Genomic DNA, 19105 nt, shown 5'->3' with positions numbered 1-19105 from the left:
CTGCCGGTTTCCGTCTCGTGTCCAGTTTCTCAGGCAGATGACGGAAACCTGCAAAGCGGAGACTGGGCGTAGGTGTGAACCCGCCCTCAGCTGTGAAGTAACAAGGAGTAGCACCTTACAAGTTATACAATGTTCTACTCTACCCATTAGCTCCTATGTGCAGTTTTCTCTCTTATTGTATCTGGCCAGAGCTATCTGTCTATTTGCTCAGTAAGCTGAACATCTGCTATACCTTTTTAATACTATTTAGCACTATATAAAATAGATCTACATTACATAATGGCGAAATATTCAGTAAATCATCGCCCAGAATAAGAATAAGAATACCACTTGGTGCATGTTCTGCTTTTGTGGAAGGAAAATAAAAACCTTCGAGAGAGTTTATAAGAGAATGATGTGAAATCAATGTTTACCCAGAGTACTCTTCATAAAAAGGCAAAGACCTTCTGGTGTTTGTATATGACAATGTGTTCTTCCCAGTAAATCTTCAATTGTTTTCGTTCATTTCCATGGTTGTGAAGATATTTGCAGACAACCTGAAATTTGGAATACTCTCGGTAATGCTAGTCAATGGCAACCATCTATAGCTTTTTCCCCTGAAACCTATCATCTAAGGGCTGCTAGGAAGATGAGCTGCTGTCTCTTTATAGACATATGTCTCAACATATTGGTCAAGATGATTGGTTCTATGACATCTTGAGGTCATGGAGACTTTCTTAAAGACTAATAATAAGTTACTCAAATTCCTGTCCAAAAACTGTGCATTTACCCAAGTATCCTAAAAAATTTACTCCGATATCAGCCACTGAACTCAATAATGACTGCTCTATCCCATCTCCTATGATTTACACTGAAGCTCAGCTTGTTCAGCTTATCTGCTGGGTATCAGCACAAGCCCACTATTGGCTCTGCAAGAACTGAATGAGCATAAACTAGAAACAACTAAACCAACAGTGAGAAAAACAAGATATCAGGTATAAGCACACATGCTCAAAAGTCTCATAAGGCAAAATAACAGAGAATTCTAGGGATCTACTCAAGACTATGGCTAAGCTGTGACTAAAGGTCCCTTGACATGGGCAGATTTCGTAGCTGTAAAGAGCGCCAATGGATGATATTCGCATTTCGATTGTCAATCATTTAGCATATTGGAGCAATCATTGTACCGTATGGGGTCAAGCAATTGTTAGTACAACCATTCATCACTGTTTATATGAGGGGATGTGCTACCAACAATGATTTTATGCTCACATGAAAGATGTGTTTGCACATTTAGCTAGTGATCCCTGGACATGTTAACATAGGGCGCATATACATAGAAGTGTTTGTTCAACTGATCACCAGTCTGCATAAAAGGGCCTTAAAGCATGCCTGTTGTGTTATTTGACTTTTCAGGTCAAGTAGATATGTGTGTGTACCATTGTATGAGTAACATTATATTTGGCTATAATGTCACTTATAATTTGCAGTTTTCAGCATATTCCCCTCTACGTGCTGTATCTGGAAAGTGCAGTCTTCTCTGAGCTGGTGGGTAAAGGCTAGCTGCCATATACAGTAATATAGTACATACACAGTAATTGGAGGATAATCTTCTCTCTGTCTGTATCACTCAGAAACAACTCCAGAAACATGCAGAACATATATAGAGAAGGACTAAGGGTTGATTCACACTAGCGCTTGTATTCTGTCCGGAAGGAGTTTGCATGGACACCCCCAGACGGAATACAATCGCAATTGTGAGCGATGTGCTGGCAAAGCACATGGACCCCATAGACTATAATGGGCTCTGTGTGCTTGCCATGCACTGCCCGCACGAATGATTTGTGCAGGCAGTACGTGGCAAGCACATGGAGCCCATTATAGTCTATGGGGTCCGTGTGCTTTGCCAGCACATCGCTCACAATTGCGACAGTATTCCGTCTGGGGGGTGTCCATGCGGACTCCTTCCGGACAGAATACAAGTGCTAGTGTGAACCAACCCTTCCATGTACAGATGTGAGTAAAGTACTATGGTTGTGATAGAGGCCTTCTATTCCTTGAATTTCTTCTGTTCTCTCCTGCTTCGCCTCCTCACCCCCCTCTCCATAGACTTCTATAAAAAATGAGTCATGTGACCTGAAGTCAGATAGAGCAGTAATTTTCACAGTGAAAGTTGTTTAGCAGAGGGAAGGGAAGTATGGAAACATCCTGATAAGAGGCATTTCTTTCTGATAAGATATATTACAAAGTTTTTTTTACAATCGCCTCTACATCCTTTAGGCAAAGTTTGTTTAAACCCCAGCGTCTATTTGATTATTCCTTATGGGGAAAAAATATACTGAACCTTTTCCATAGATCCTACAACAGACCGTATATCACAGGTTGGCTTAAAATAGTATGCCAACCATAGCGCAGTGCATTTTATAATAGAGAAATGAATACATTCTCCATCGGGAAGACTGGAACAATAATAAATACATATAAACCAATAAGATGACCTAAGTACTTAGGGGCTTGTTTACAAAGTCTGTAAGAAAAATCTTGCAAGTATTAGATGACAGAAGCACGTTGAAGCCAGATGTGAGCGGATGCTACTCCCGCCACTGTTTAAATATCCCTTCTAGTCCTTTATATTTCTCCAAAAAGGGAAGAGGGGAAAAAAAAAGTGTCATTCTAATTAGATAAATCCTTTAAGCGCGTGGCCTGCAGTTCGTCATGGAAATTAACCTCCCTGAAGATCACACTAACTGAAATAAGAAACTCAGTGTTTTGGCATACTGCAGTGAAATTAGAGACCCAGGACAGCGTTTAATACACACTTTCATAAACTTACCACATTTCATCTTTCTGAAGCCCTGAGTGCACGTCCCTTCTGAGACTCCCCAATCCCGAGCTACTGACAGAAGCCCCAACTACGAAGGGGGGAGGACGCTCTCCACTTTGAACCAGCTGCTGAAGAGGATCAGGGAACGTAGAACATTTTTTGAGTAAAAGCATCTGCTCGGCCAATCTATGAAATGGCTCTCTCATGAATATTGCTATGAAATTAGTGCCGTGTGACGCGCTTCCCTGAAGAGGGGCCTACACGATTCCCATCCACTTGTGATAATTTCATTAGGAAAACTAGCTGCTACATTAAATGTACAATGCAAATTTCTAGATGACAGCTCTGTCGCCTGAAATTACCCCAAATGGGTGTGCAATGTATCATCAGCCCAGGGGTCAAGTGTTACAAAAAAGACCAAGCAATGTTGTGTTATTACTATTCCGGTGTCCAACTACGCTAATGTTTTAATTTATTCTTTTGTAACCAGACCAATAATTGAGAATGCCAATAATTTCTGAAAATATAGGGAAATCACTGCTTGGAACAACTTTACACCAAAAGTCTCCCAAATTAATATTCATTCAATATGAATGTGTTGCTCATGTATTATTCAAGAGGCTGACCCTGGGCATAGGATCTTTCAATCTATCACAAAAGTTGAGAACCAACAAAATAAAGTCAATTTCATTAGTGCAAACCTTCACAGTGACAGAACCACAACACCACAATAGCCAATGTCATCGAAAAAATAAAATATAAAGCCCTATTCAGACGTGTGTTTTATATTTTCATCAGAGGTTCTGGTGTTTTTGACAGTAGGGCAACAAAAGTTTGCAGCACTTTCCTGCAGGAACCAATTATAAGTTAGGGCTCGTTCACATCAGCGTTCATCTGTCCTTATTGCAGGTTTCTGTTTCCTGCATAAAACAGATGCAGGAGACGGAAGCCTGCAGGAGACTTTCTCACCCATTCATTTGAATGGGTGAGAAAGCTGTCCGGCCGTGAGCGGCAGTGAGCATTTTGCGCTCTCCGCCGCGAAACCGGGTTTTATAATCCGGACACAGAGTCGGACATGCAGTACTCTGTGTCCGGATTAAAAAATCCGGTTTCGCGGCGGAGAGCCTAAAACGCTCACCGCCACTCACGGCCGGACCCGGTCTATGGTTTCCGTCTTCTGCCATGCAGAAGACGGAAACTATAGAACGGAGACATGAACGCAGGTGTGAACCTAGCGTCAATAGTATCCATAAAAAGGATTGTTCAGTAATTTAAGTAAGTAAACTAGCAGCAGGAACTACAGGGTGGGGCAAAAGGTATGAACTGGTTTTGACCGGCTAGCGCTCACCCTGTGGTGGTGGTGGTGGTAGGAAGAGGGGCGGGGCCTCGTTGTGGGAGTGGGAGGGACTAGTTGTCAGTAGCATCCATGCCTTGGACGGGAGAGCATCGTGGGTTTGCTGTGAGGACATTTTTTCAAACTGGCCGTTCTGTTATCACCACGCAGAGGGCCTTCCGACTACACTTCAATATCCCTGTTGGGGGTAACGTCCCCGGGGGTAATGCAATTAGACGTTGGGCTAGGACACTGGAAAAAAACTGGTTCAGCAGCAACTCCTTCGGCAATTGGAAGACCCAGAACAGTAAGAACACCTCAAAATGTCATCCTGGTAAGAAATGCTGAAGTGTCTCCCAGGCGCTCAGCCTGTAGGCATGCAGTTGCTTTGGGCATGTCTAGCAGATCTTTAAGGAGAATTTTGCACGAAGATTTACAGTTTCACCCATACAAAATAATAGTGGTTCAAGAGCTGTTTCCCCGTGACTTCGAAAATTGTCTAAACTGCTGCCAAGAAATGTTGGAGAGAATTCCAGAAAATTCCACATTTTTCAGCAGTGACGAGGCCACTTCCACCTGTGTGGAGCTGTTAATAAGCAGAATTTTCGCTATTGGGCTAATGAAAACCCAATGGAAATTCACCAGAGGCCACGTCACTCCCCTAAAGTGACTGTATGGTGTGCAGTATCCCAGTTTGGGATTATTGGTCCTTACTTTTTCGAGGATAATGGGCGAACCGTCACTGTCACCGCTGAGCGTTATGTGACAATGTTAGAAGAGTTTTTTGAACCTCAGTTGGAAGAATTGAGTGAAGCAACTAATCTGGGAGACATCTGGTTCCAACAGGACGGGGCTACATCCCACACTGCTAGGATTTCAATGGCGAGATTGAGGCAAATGTTCCCCCAGCGCCTCGTCTCTGTGAGGGGTGATGTGGAATGACCTGCGCACTCACCAGATATGAGCATTTGTGACTTTTTCCTTTGGGGGTACCTAAAGGAAAAGGTTTTTAAAAATCGTCCACATACCCTGGAAGAACTTAAGGACAGAATCAGGGAGGAAGTTATGGCAATACCCATCCAAATGTGCAGAAGAGCTGTTGAAAACTTCAGATTTCGCCTTCAAGAGTGTATCGCTGCTGACGGCCGCCATCTTCCTGATATCATCTTTAAAACTTAATGTAAGAAATCTAGATTCTGAACTGAATTAAGCAATATAAACATAATTTCTGTAAGTTGAGTTGATTTTGTTTTATATCCCTTTAAAACCGGTTCATACCTTTTGCCCCACCCTTGTATAAGAAAATAATAATAAAAAAGTTCCCCTGTTCTGGTGGCCCCTCGCTGACAGGCGATTCAATTGAATGCTGAAGCCAGTCAGTATGTAGTATGTACAGTAACAGCACATGACTGCTGTGGCCAGTGAATGACTGTAGTGGATACATGGATACACTACATGTCATCGCTCCAGAAAAATACAGAGACCAGCAGGGACTACAGTAGCACTGGCAATGGATTTATCAGATAAGTCATGTTTGTTTAGTTATTTAATACCGTAACATTTCCTTAATGTCTTAAACTCTCGACCACTACTTTAAGATTCATTGGAGTTGTCTAAAAATGGATCTGGCATAAATGTCACAGATCTTTCATGAACAAAGGCTATAACACAATAAGGCTTATGCTTAGTTCACATCTGCACCAGATGTCCAATCTTCTGGTCCATCAAAGCTTCAGAAGCAAGGAAAATGGACCACAAAAATAGTGGACACCACTGGAGTTCAAGGGACCCCATTGAATCCAACCTTAATAAATTTCAGAGCATTTCATCATCCTCAGATAGCTGCCTGATCCCTCACTGCTTTATGTAGTATTTCTGTGACACGTCTGCAGAGGAGGCTCTATAAAGAGATTCCAGCACAAATTTTGGAAAAAATAGTGCAACATTCAGCACTTTTTTTTATTTCTCCCAGTAAAACAACAACACTATGAAGAAACTCCGCCAGAGGCCATTATAAGCAAATGTGGTCTACCAGGCGCCGCTGGTGTCAGTCACTGATTCTGCAATTTGCCATTTTCAGTTTTCTGCTCCTATGATGGAACAGAACACTGGATATGTCAATATAGACTCAGAACCAAACCTACCATGTTCCAGTTATGTTACCCTCATAGTAACCTATACATCCCTGTAGAGCCATTACACTAAGAGATGGTTGAAAATGTAGTTAATACATTATATACACTTGAGAGAAACCTTGTAGTTTTGCTATTTCAGTTTACCAAAGTCTCGTACTAATTCCATGTGCGGCCATTGTGGTCTTCAGTGTATCACCATTGTCTTTCTGACACTGTCCTCAGCAAATGTCTCCCCATCTCTCCTAACATAGCATCACTAAGGAACGAGTCACTGCCTAGGATATTGAGAATCTCCGAGGATGAAGAACAAGGAACAATAAATTGGTCAATACAACCAAAATATATAAAAATGGTTTTGTTCCTGTGATCTGAAGTAGATTCCCAGCTAGATCGATCAAGAGATTTATTCCTAGGGAATGTTCTGTCTTCTTCTGGATCAACACTGGAAGACAGTAGCATGCGGAACAAGACCAACCAGTTGGACCTATGTTAGTACTTTTACGTTTCACCATCCTCTATGCATTAATTTAGCAGCTGGTCCCAATGGGCACATCTGCAGATCATTGTCCATGTATTTTTGGCTTTGGGATTTCTATTTTGAGTAGAACTATAACTGGTCGAAGCGTGTCATTTACCTGTGGAGACAAGTCTGAGGAGTCTAAAGACCATTACAAAAAAACCTTGGTGTAGACAAACTCTGTTCATAGACACGTTAAATACTGGCACACAGGGCCCAACTTTTATTTTATGAAAGAAATAGAAGCTGAAAGAACTGCAAAGCAGACTTAAAGAAAATGAAGATTATTAGTTGAAAGGGAAACTCCTTGAAGGAATCTGATATAAAGGACATTTGGGGGAATCAGGATTTGGAACTGAGCTGCAAGAAGAGCCAGCATGTGAGAGGCGCAGAGAACAGAAACGTGAGCAGGAATTACACCATAAAGGAATTGTTTGGGGACCAGGCTTGAACCAGGAATTGCTGACAGAACACATGGGGACCCTGTGATATAAAGAATGACAGGCTTTGGGCGAAAATATAGAAGAAAGACAACCCCCCCTTCCCCACACACAATATCAGACAGTATTAGGCAAGTACAGCAGTGCATCACTCAGGTCTACAGTCTCCTTCCCGTGACCAGAGAGGATAAAGGGTTTCGACAAGAGACTAGCATAACCATCTCATTTTTCTAATGAAACTGTTAAGTGCTTTCTCCTTCCTCAAAGAAATCTTCCACCCCTTTGATCGACATTCATATATTTCTAGGGAAAAGAGATGCAACTTTCACTCGAGCCTCTTTCGTGGTCCTTCTTGTTATCCAAGAGAGAAATTTAGGGCCACTGTTATTTCTCTCCTCTGCCTTCTTTCCTATTTGTCCTTAAGACTCCTCTCACCTTGAGGAGTGTTAGGATTACCCGGCATTTATACTCAATGCTCCTCTTTATTCCTTAAGACTTATTAAGAATGATAATGAGCTCCAAAGGACCGTCACGTCGCGCTCCTTCCCTCTCTCTCTGTCGCTCTCTTCTCTACGTGCCTATTCTGTCAAAGGCACACAGGACAAATCAGACCAAAAAAAAAAAAAAAAATCTGACAATATGGATCAAGGACACTTGAGGATTTATATTCTATAATTCCACCCTTTCTTTTGTTTTTATTATTCCTCTTCAAATTTCTCATCCCCCTCCCGGACTTTGACCGGGGACGCGAGGAGGCAGCCTGCCTAGAAAACCTCGTTAATGGGAAGCCCTTAAACGGCTGATTAATTTTAGCAAAATTTACGATGTTCTCTCTCTCTCTTATTCTTGCTTTCATTTAAGCTGCGGTATTCTGTCAAAGAGGGTTAACCTGGCTGCTAGGCTGTCTTACCTAGCTCCCAGCAGAACTACCTCTATGAAAGTGGAAATGTAGGGTAAAATAATGGGGGTATAAACAACCGTCATTTTACGCAAGTAAACTTTGTCTTAAACCTAAAACAGTCAAAAGCATAAAATACAAAGACTAGAAATTCAGATTTATCAAAGAGAGACTAAAGGCCTGAACTATATAGATATGTTCCTAAATAAGAGGCATTAAAAAACAGTAAAACGCGGCAAATGAGCATAAGAGGTAGGTTGGCGATCACGTCATAATATACTTAGTTCCCAAACATGAGTTATCGACTACAAGTTTCACTCAATAGACATTAACATACGTGTTAACCAACTGCTTCTATTGAACAGGACGGACTAGTGTCAATGTAAAGTGCCCAGGGTCTGTCGACACAGATATAAATAAGACAGCAAAGCTGTGCACAGCGCCGGACCACTGGCTAGCAATGAGTTACAGTATAGCCCCGCTCGGAGCTCCTCTAAGGAAGATATCAAGCAGTGAAAGGCTCAATCACAAGCAACGCTGACCATGTTAGCCAGAGGACAGCAACTCCACTGCTTGTGCTCTTCAATAAATTAGGTGGGTGTTGTAAACAGTGAACACACAACTATACTGAATGGGGAGGGGGGGGGGGGGAGCGTAGACATAAATGACAGATGGGACAGCAAGGAACAAGTGCATGCTCTTAAAGCAACCCAACCCATAGATGTATGTTTCATACATTGACCACAAAATTCTTCACAGCGGGAGACCAATAGATGAGAGACGGGGGAACCACTTTGGCTGGCGGATCTCTGTAAAGAAGAGCTCAGCTTCTAAATAAAAGGAATACAAACACAAATTGCTAATCCTACTAAATCGTCCATATGGATAGCTGGGTTAGCTAGATAAAAGATTAAGGGTTTTAATAAGGGAGCTGCTGTTAGCGCAGTCATTTCACATACGGGGCACTGGAAGTCACTGAGACAAACCTTTCAAAAAGTTTTGTCCATAATCCCCCAACGTCCTCTGGAAATCGCCAGGGCTTTATATAGGAGTGGCTGCTGTAACATTACGTGGGACGATTTACACCTACTGCTGACTGTACTCTCGCCCCCCTGTCTAGTAAACATTTCAATTAAAAGCTGCTAAAATGAATACGGCTGCAGAAGAAGAGGACGAAGCCTCGATGTTGTAAGTTCCATGGGGAGGATTTCGCTGTAAATTCCTTCAGGATGCTGCCGCCTCAATTCTGTTCTACAACTGAACACTTCTGCTTACAGGGATTTCCTGCACCACAAACCAAATTGCTAACAGTGTAAGGATGACAACCTCGTCTGTCTGAAAGCTGACACTACAGCTTTTAAAAGACAAAAAAAATAATATAATAATAAAATACGCCGTCGACTTTGCCACTAAAGTATTGTCTTGTTCTAACTAATTTTCTTGTGTCACTGTGTTATAAAAAACCAGAAGGGGGGAGATATGACTTTCCCTGAATGATCTGTTTAACCTAAGCCAGAGAGGAAAAAAAAAAAGAAGTCATTAATTACTTATGTGAGCTATTCCTTCACAAAGACAATAAACCTGCCTGGTCGCCATGGATATGACATATTTGCTCTGAAAACAACACAATAATTAGCAAAGGGGAGAGATCCGAGGAGAATATGCAAACTCCTGAGTTTAAAGCTGTACAGCCTTTTTGTTTTTTTCTAACTTGTCACAGTCATTTCTGCATCGGAACCAAATTACACAAACAAACACAAACAAAATGCATCATTAAAGGCAAAAAGACACACAAATAACACACGTGCAGACAGCTACATGGTAACAAAGTCCTGGTAATACAATGAAAGGAAAGCCACAGAGACCTGCCAGGGGGATCAGGGCTGGGGAGGAATATGGTTTTCATCCAGGTTATGGTTAAGGCCGCATCTTATTACACATTTACAGACTGACTGTGATTTATGTTTTATGAGAATAATAACAATATGATCCGCTCTAGCCTGGGCTTACTAATGAAGTTTACAATGCACAGACCCCTTTATTCTAGCAAACTTTAGATTTTCAGTCATTTTAAGGGATGTCTATAAAAATCACACAGTCAAACACTCAGTACAACACAACATAGATCAAATTAAATACACAACAGACGTGTGTACACTTACATAGGCACACACTCCACAACACATACAAACATCATAGTTACATAGTTACATAGTAGATGAGGTTGGATAAAGACATCAGTCTATCAAGTCCAACCTATAACCCTACAATCCCCTAAAGTGTGAAATTATATACACAGACACACAGGTACACTTACATAGGCACACACTCCACAACACATACAAACAGCATGTAAACACACAAGTACAATTATATACACACACACAGGTACACTTACATATATAACATACATACAGTCACACACATAGCACAAACACACAACATGGACACACAGATATTAATGTGAAAACTAACACACACCATACAAAAGCAACACAAACACACAAGTAAACTGAAATACACCACTCCAACTCTTGGAAATGCATGCTCAATACAGACACACAAACACGCACAGATATATACTCACACACTCCAAAGATACACAACATATACAAAAGTATACCTACAACACACACGTCACCCATTCATAGACAAGTTCACAATTGTGTCTGTTGATTGTCTATAAACTTGGATTATAGCAGAATAAAATCACCAGATCTGAACGTTCACAGCACAAACCGGGGGCAGCTTTGAAGTTGTTTATACATCACAAGGATTAAGTATAAAACAACATTATAGTCGAGTAGCTTTGTTTTTACTGCTAAAAATTCCTCATTTAGGTCAAAACGAGCAGATCGTGGAAACCTTATTTTATAAGAAAAGAAAAAAAAAATTTATTGTTTTTAAGTTCGCTTCTTTTAAAACAATAGTTCTTCGCCAAAGTCTTTGATCTTGAAAGGTTTTTGAGATTTTCAGCTGGGGGAGAGAAAAATGATCTATTTTAAATAATGATGCAACTTGAGGATCAAAGCCATGACTTTGTGTTAGCCATAATAAGCTCGGCTTGGCACACAACTGCAAGTGCAACCTCCCTTCCATAAAACCAAATATACTGGAGACTTAAACAACCTCGGAAAACTTCACAGCTACTGTCTGCAAACATCAAGCTGGCCCTTTAAAATGCCCTGGTGTTATACAGAGTGTGATTTCTGAAAGAGATCCGTTGACATCTCTATGGAAACCAGCAACAGATTATCATCAACAGAATAAATAACCAGTCTAATAAATTAAACAGGAGAAGGCACAAGATCGCAGAAACTTGATTACTCCAGGTTCAGCAATATTCCCCATAACGTGGCGTCTTCACATGACATTGGAAGAGCGGCGGCAGCAGCGGAGGCAGCGCTAACGCTACCCATCAGAACAGCACCATTAAATATTAGGGTCATTGCAATATGCCCAGGGATGCAGAGTCTAAAATAACACCTGTCCATATTGTATTCTAATCAGATCAATAGATATAGATCAATACACAGTATATACACTCTATACCCTTTACACATAACATTACAGAATACAACTTTACTAAAGTGTCAGGAAAGAATCTGATAACTTCCCAAACTGGAAACCTCAAGCAAGGACTGTCCCTCTCCTTGCATTGGGTCTCTAGATAACCTTCCTAAGCCATGCACCTTATATAGGAGAAGTATAAAGAGTCTTCAGTCATGTGGGAAAGATTCCCTGAGCCCCGATAGATGCTGGCAGGACATGGGTACTTACTGAGCAGTCAGTGGCCGGGCTCCTGTCCTCTGTGCTCAGGGGCCCCCAGGCAGCAGCAGCCGGGTAACTTTCCTCCTGTCAGCAGATGTCACTGCTGCGGCCGTGTGTGTATTCAGTGCAGCGCTGGGCGGGGAAGTCCTCTTGGAAGTCCTCCCTGCCAGTGCCTACGAAACAACTTCTTTCACTTTCTCTCTCCCTGCTTAACCCTCGCCCTGCTGCCTTCCAACCCCACGCTATGGAGCAGGAGCAGCAGCAGCAGCACCAGCACCACCAGCAGCTCTTAGAGCAGCTGCTACATAAAGTAAGTCAGAAAGGGACAGCCTGGCTGGAGTCCCTGCTCCAGGAGAGCGGGGCTTAAGTCTAGTGTCCTCCCCCCCCACAGCAGCCAGCGGAGCACACAGCCCGTCCAGTGAGGACGGTCAGACCGCCAGCCGACTCTCACCAAGCCCCCCTCCTACATGGAGCAGGGTTAAAGCCCATGCACGTGGAGCAACCTGCACCCGTACAGAGAAGGTGGTTAGGCGGAAACAGCGCCGGCCATTGGACACTGCAGCCAAACGTGCACAGGCCCAAAAGGCCAAGTGGACCAAAAACCTGGTAGGCCCAGGGGTCAACACATGGCTGCCAGCAGATAGTTAGCCACAAATAACTTCAGCTCCCCCAGTCAGCTCCCAAGTAGCCCACTCGCCACACAGTTATATTTACCCCAACACTCCCCTGCCCAGTATGCTAGGACCGCAGGGGAGGCTTTTATCTCGGCCCAATAACTGCTGCCCCCCCATGCGATCCCAGTGCCGCTTTGTACAGGCCATGGCGGTGGGGAGTTACTTGTGGGCGAAAATGCTCCTATAACACCCCATGCACCTAGACTCTCCAAAAAGTTCCCTTGGTCCTTCGACTCCCGGCGCTCGGATGACCGCCTTTACAGGGTTTCTGAGACACACGGGTCTCTTAGGTCCAGTAACTCCCCGCATAACAGTAAGAGCCCCTGCCGTAGCCGGTATAGATCCCTCAGTGGATCATCCGCTGGGAGTCCCCCAAGTCAGTGTAGTTCTAGGTCCCAGAGGCAAGGCAGAAGGCGTCATCACGGCTATAGCAGGGAGAGGTTAGCATCGCACTCCTCAGGCTCATCAAGGGATTCACACAGATCTTGAAGGTCACACAGCCATGTGGGTTCAAAGAGTCGTAGAAGAGAGCCCAGGGCCACACCGGAATCGACAAATGTCTCAAAGGCTATGGTAACCGGACCAGCTCTGCTGCAGCCACCCTCGGATAGCATATAAGGTGTATGGTGGTTCAGAATGGTGGAGGTACGATGAGGAATATTGGAGGCTTTTAGCGTTGCGCCCAGAAGTGGGATGGGCCTCAAAAGCTACTGATATATGGATTCAGATAATGATGATCCCCAAGCTGGCAAGGTCTCCCTTTCAGCTGGCAGCTGCTGCAAGAGCATGGTCGCCCACAGCGGCAACCCGCAAGACAGGCGCATGTCGGATGTAGATATTATGCCTCATGTCAATTTAAGCATGAATGTACCATCTGTGGGGGGGCCCAGGCGGCCTTGAGATGCGCAAGGTTTATGTCCCCAAAGTGAGTACATTGTAAACCAGAGAACACTGGTGACCGTAGAAAGGATGCACCTGGCCTGACGTGTCAAGAGTTTCGTTTGCACTTGAAAAAGGGCCCGTAGTGGCCCGAAACGCATCATGCTATACCATAATAAAATAATCCCATTGGACCATCTGGTTTCTGCATCATTCCTTCACCAGCGAGCGCAGATCCAACACGAACTTCTGGTTCTTGGTTGTTAGTAGAGATGAGCCAGTATATTTGATCGAATACCTCCCCTGCATAGTTTTTGTAAAAAAAGGGGCGAGGGAAGGTGGGAGGGGAATCGAATGTTTACTGCATGGTATTCGACCGAGTACACCAATAACTATGCAAAGGGAGCTATTCGATCGAATTCTACTATTCGATCGAATACTACTCGCTCATCTCTAGTTGTTAGATTGAAGGGAGGTTCTACTATATGTGCTTACCCATGGGGTGCTCTATTTCATGCCGATATTTTGAAGTTTTCAGTACCTTCCTAGAGAAGGTACTGTGGCAGGAGTTGTTTTCTCTTTTGTAATACTTTACCTGGATGATTTTCTATTTGTTGGTCCTAAGAACTCTCCACAATGTCTTTATTTATTCAACATGTGCTGCTTACTTGCAGATAAGTTCGGACTCCCCTTGGCCAGTGATAAACCTGAGGGCCCGGTATTGTGCCCCTCTTTCCTGGGAATTCTGATTGACACTGAAAGGATGGTACTCCAGTCACCACAGGTTAAAACAGGACACAGAAGTGTGTCTCGTATCAAAGAAAGTTCCATTGGTCCGGTTGCAGTCACTACTGGGGAAATTGACCTTTGCATGCAGGATATTTCCCATGGGCAGGGTTTTTTTTCCAGGTGTTTGGCCATGGCCACTGCTGGAAAGAGAATGCCTCACCACTATGTCCGAATAACCAAGGTTCTGAAAGTCTGGAAATCCTTTCTGACTGACTATGCAGTCATATCATGCTTCCCAGAGAAGGAGTTGTCCAACTTGGACCTCCAGCTTTTTAATGACATGGCCGGCTCAACAAGTTATGGTGCAGTGTTCAGTGAGCGTTGATCAGCGGCCCCATGGCCACATGGTTATATAACAGATGGTGCAACAAAGAACATAACACTGCTGGAGCTATTCCCCATAGTGGTATCGCTAGAGCTATGGGCACCAGCCATGACTAACAAGCCCATTTTGTTTTGGTGTGACAATGAAAGTGTGGTCCGGGCTATTAACCATTTGTCTTCCAGTTCCCTACTGGTCCGTTGAGGCACCTGGTAGTACGCTGCCTGCAATTTAACATAGTGTTTAAAGTGAGACATGTTCCTGGTGTTGACAACGTTATCGCTGACTCTCTTTCTCGTCTCCAGTGGGAATGCTTCACGGATTACCATCCGAAGGCGGAGTTGGTGAGTTCCCCGTGCCCGCCCTTCCTGTGGGACATAGCAATCCAGAATTGACACGACTGCTGAAGGAGGCATTAGCAGTTTCTTATGCAGTAACTTATGAGTATGTGGCTAGGTAAGCATACTCAGCCCGGTTTAATTATAAGTAAAAAAAAAAAAAGAGGGCTTACCCTAAAAAACATATTAATTCCATGTTCATAAAGGTTTCATTTTTCTTAACTCATATTCTTGTTAAAGGGACTTCCCCCTTGGTTTGGATCATCGGACACTCTTATGTCTTCTGGGCTGCAAAGCGAGCAGCAGTCCGGCCAATGGGCCTCAAGCTGAGTTTCAGAGATGTCCAAGTGCGGTGACTCAGCGTACGGGGCGTGAAGTGGGAGAAAGTTTGGCCGGAAGTTGTCAATGCCAGCAGAGCCACCCAGGCCCCGGTGGTGTTAATAATCCACACAGGCGGTAACGACATGGTCTCTGTCCAGCAGCCAGAGCTGATCACCAGGATACAATCAGACTTTGACAGGTTTCCAACCTTTTTTCCAGCCTTAGTCGCTGTATGGTCTGAGATGATTCCAAGGTCACAGTGGCATGGCGCGCATGATCCGGCTGTGCTTGAGAGATCTAGGAAAGCACTGAACTGACTGGTGTCATGCCACAGACAAACGCAAGGTGAGGTAGTGGTCAGGCATCGCCAGCTAGAGGGGGATAATCGGATGCTGCTGTGAAAGGATGGTGTACACCTAAAAGACATTGATCTGGACATTTTTCTAGCTGGGATCCAAGATGGAATAGAAAGGGTGGCACTCGGAGGGCACACACCACAATGTTTGCTGAGGGGGGAGTAACAGGGTTACTGCATATATGTTTTATATATACATATATATATTGTCAGGGTCTGGGGTTGCTAGGTGGGGTGTCATAGACACACAAGTCCAGTTTCTTTTAGTCCAAAAACAAAGGTAGAGTTTATTTTCACTCAAAAAGGTAGTGCAGCAACAAAAGGAAACAATACAAAAATAAATACTTTTCCGGCTAGGCTCTAACTAAACATAGAATAGGTTACTTCACCTAGAATAACAGAAATCCAAAAATCCAGTAGAATCATTCAGGACACAGCTCCCAAAAATATGACCTCTCTGTCAGCTCTCCAGCCAAACTCTGCCAAAGTTTTGCTGCTGGAGCTGGCTTCTTAAGCCTCCTTGATGAGGAGACTCTGCAGGAGTCGCTGTCAGAACATCCCCAAAGTGTGGACTGGAGGGGGGTGGAATGACAGGTCCCACTACCAATCCTACCTGTCATTCCTAAAAATCCAGCCCAGTACTGAACATTTACCAAAATGCTCAGCAGAACAAACATTCCTGGAGTTTTCTCATCTCATCCACCTGAGTAGTCTGGGTGAGATGTACACCCCCTCCATTACCTGACCAGCCATCGGCTTACATATCCCCCCCTCTTCTCCAGACCAGAGGGCTGGGCATTTGTGGCCATCATGCAATGCACCCTTGACAGGGCATCAGCATTTCCCTGGCCTGTGTTCTACCTCAAACACAAAATTTTGCAGAGACAGGAACCATCAGGTACCCTTAGCATTTCTGTCCTTATTGATCCTTATTGATTTTCATCCATGTAAGGGGAGCATGGTCAGTGATCAATTTAAACTTTCTCCCCAGGAGGTAATACCTCAGAGCATCCAGCGCCCACTTAATGGCCAAACATTCCCTCTCTACAATGGCATAATCTTTCTCAGCGGGGGACAGCTTCCTGCTCAGGTACATCACTGGATGCTCCTCACCATTTACCACCTGGGACAGCACTGCTCCTAGACCTGCATTTGAGGCATCTGTCTGCACCAGGAACTCCTTCCTAAAGTCAGGGGCTATCAGCACTGGCTGCTGGCATAGAGCTTGCTTTAACCTCTGGAACGCCTCCTCTGCCTCTGGTGTCCAGTGGATCATCACTGACTTCCCACCTTTCGTCAGGTCAGTGAGAGGAGCTGCAATAGAGCCAAAGTTTGGCACAAACCTCCGATAGTAACCCGCAATGCCAAGAAATGCCCTGACTTTCTTCTCATCTCTGTGCTCCACAGGTCTCTGCAGGCCAGTGACACCATCCTCTTTAAGGAGAGTAATCTGCTCCAACAGCAAATGGTTGGTCTCTTTTTGCTGCACTTTGGACTGCACAAGATGCTTCAGTATCTCCTCCATAGTCTGGGTCTGTATAGCGGCAGCAGCCTTTACCCAAGCCATAATTTTTTTTTTCTCCAGCAAGGAGTGGACGTGTCGTTGCCCCTAGCAACCGCTGTATGCCCGCATCCTCCACCAATTGTCAGGGTCTGGGGTTGCTAGGTGGGGTGGCATAGACACACAAGTCCAGTTTCTTTTAGTCCAAAAACAAAGGTAGAGTTTATTTTCACTCAAAAAGGTAGTGCAGCAACAAAAGGAATCAATACAAAAATAAATACCTGCCCGGCTAGGCTCTAACTAAACATAGAATAGGTTACCTCACCTAGAATAACAGAAATCCAAAAAGCTAGTAGAATCATTCAGGACACAGCTCCCAAAAATATGACCTCTCTGTCTCCAGCCAAACTCTGCCAAATGTCACCTCAGTTAGTGTCTCTCCGGGCAGGCACGGCAGGCTTGCAGCTGGCTGGGAAGTCTCTTACCTGCACTTGAGCGGCTTTGGGTGACTTTCCAAGTAAAGGGAAAATGTGTTTCGGATGTTGGCTCCACGCATGTGCAATCTAACTTGCCTGATCCTGGGGTTTTATTATTGAATTTTCCCTATTTTTAACCAGGCGGCCAGGGGCGAGCACAAAATTCAGACTGGAGCCAAGCAGATGGGGACTGGGAATGGCCGCAAAACCAAGAGCATCTTCCTTTGACCTCTAGTGGCAGCAGCCTGGCACACTCCTGCTGGTGCCGCCTCATACACTCCAGGCACTGGACGGGCACACTGGGAGCCGAGCAACCGCCTCACTCACCATGCTGGGGACATCACCTCACATGTTACAGGGGTCAATGGCTGATGTACACTGTGCACCTGCTACATGAGGGTTGCTATGGGTGATCTACTCATCCTGGACTAGTCACTGACCTTACAATCCTCAGTTATAGGCATTATACCTGTATTTTTTTCTCTTTTTTTTGTTAGTTATTTTGGGTACTTAATCCATCATCCTAGTCACTCCAATGGTGATTCCAACTGTTACCAACTTTTGTCACCATGCGTATCTGGTCCCAAAGTATTTGGTGATCTAACAATCCAAAATAGTTCTTTATCTTTAAATAAATTAAATATCCATGTCATATATGTCCTAGTGTGATCTGATATATTCCTAATCTAGAAAAATACCACCAATGTGACCATGTAATCTAGCCTACAACCACTGGTTGAAGAACACTGCACCACCTACCAGCACAAGCACTATAATGGGACTGGGTCATCTGAAGAGAGGATAAAATACCAACCCTGCAAGCGACTTGCCTCTTCTCATTATTTTGCCCCTCTCTATGCTGTTTGGCCTAATTGACCCAGACATAGCCATTCAGAATCTGGTACAACAAAGTAAAAACCATTAAATGATCTGAGCCTTATATACAATGCCATCTTATAAAAGTCAGAATAGTAAAGGTCCATCAGAAAGAAAGTTGGGAGTCTTTTCCTGTGTTTGATGGGGAGGTGTCCATACATAAATAGACCTCTGCATTGAAAATGAAGAGTAGAGCCTCTTATTGTTGCAAAGGGGGCTCCTAGCTGTGGATATATTATAGATGTCTAAAATATAGGTTTCCCTCTAGCAACAACCTGCAGTCTGAATCCTACACATAACCTGCAAACTGAATCTTGAAACTGGAGATATTTCACCAGTCAAATATAGCACCGATACATTATATCCAATTGTACAGTAAATAAAGACGATATACACTAAACCTTTGATGTTCTTTTAACAAGGCCAGGCAAAGTTCACCTTAAAGGGATTCTACCATTAAACTACTTTTTTTTAATGAACACGTCGGAATAGCCTTAAGAAAGGCTATTCGTCTCCTACCTTTAGACGTGGTCTCCGCCACGCTCTTCCTTAGAAATACCGGTTTTAACCGGTATGGAAAAGAGCTCTCCGCAGCAATGAGGGCGGGCCCCAGCGCTGAAAGGCCGATGAGCGCATCCCCATTGCTGCCCGAGAGCTCTTTCCTGCGCCGCCTCCTT

At 44.0% G+C, this 19105-nt stretch overlaps 1 protein-coding gene across 2 annotated transcripts in view; it reads right to left on the bottom strand.

The window, feature by feature from the left end:
* The window catches only part of CASZ1 (castor zinc finger 1), a 194614-nt gene extending 177034 nt beyond the window's left edge, over positions 1–17580 (bottom strand). The window contains exon 1 of one of the 2 annotated variants that reach the window (XM_075280011.1): positions 17562–17580. The gene's annotated coding sequence lies outside the window, so the exon portion shown is untranslated. Of the gene's footprint in view, positions 1–11906; positions 12020–17561 lie in introns of those variants that run through there. The other variant, XM_075280010.1, reaches the window with a different exon arrangement.
* Between the last annotated feature and the right edge of the window lie 1525 nt (positions 17581–19105).

This window comes from Leptodactylus fuscus, chromosome 6, assembly GCF_031893055.1.
Source record: "Leptodactylus fuscus isolate aLepFus1 chromosome 6, aLepFus1.hap2, whole genome shotgun sequence".
NCBI lineage: Eukaryota > Metazoa > Chordata > Amphibia > Anura > Leptodactylidae > Leptodactylus > Leptodactylus fuscus.
Note: the sequence above shows the minus strand (reverse complement) of the source record. Positions and strands in the feature narration are given on the sequence as shown.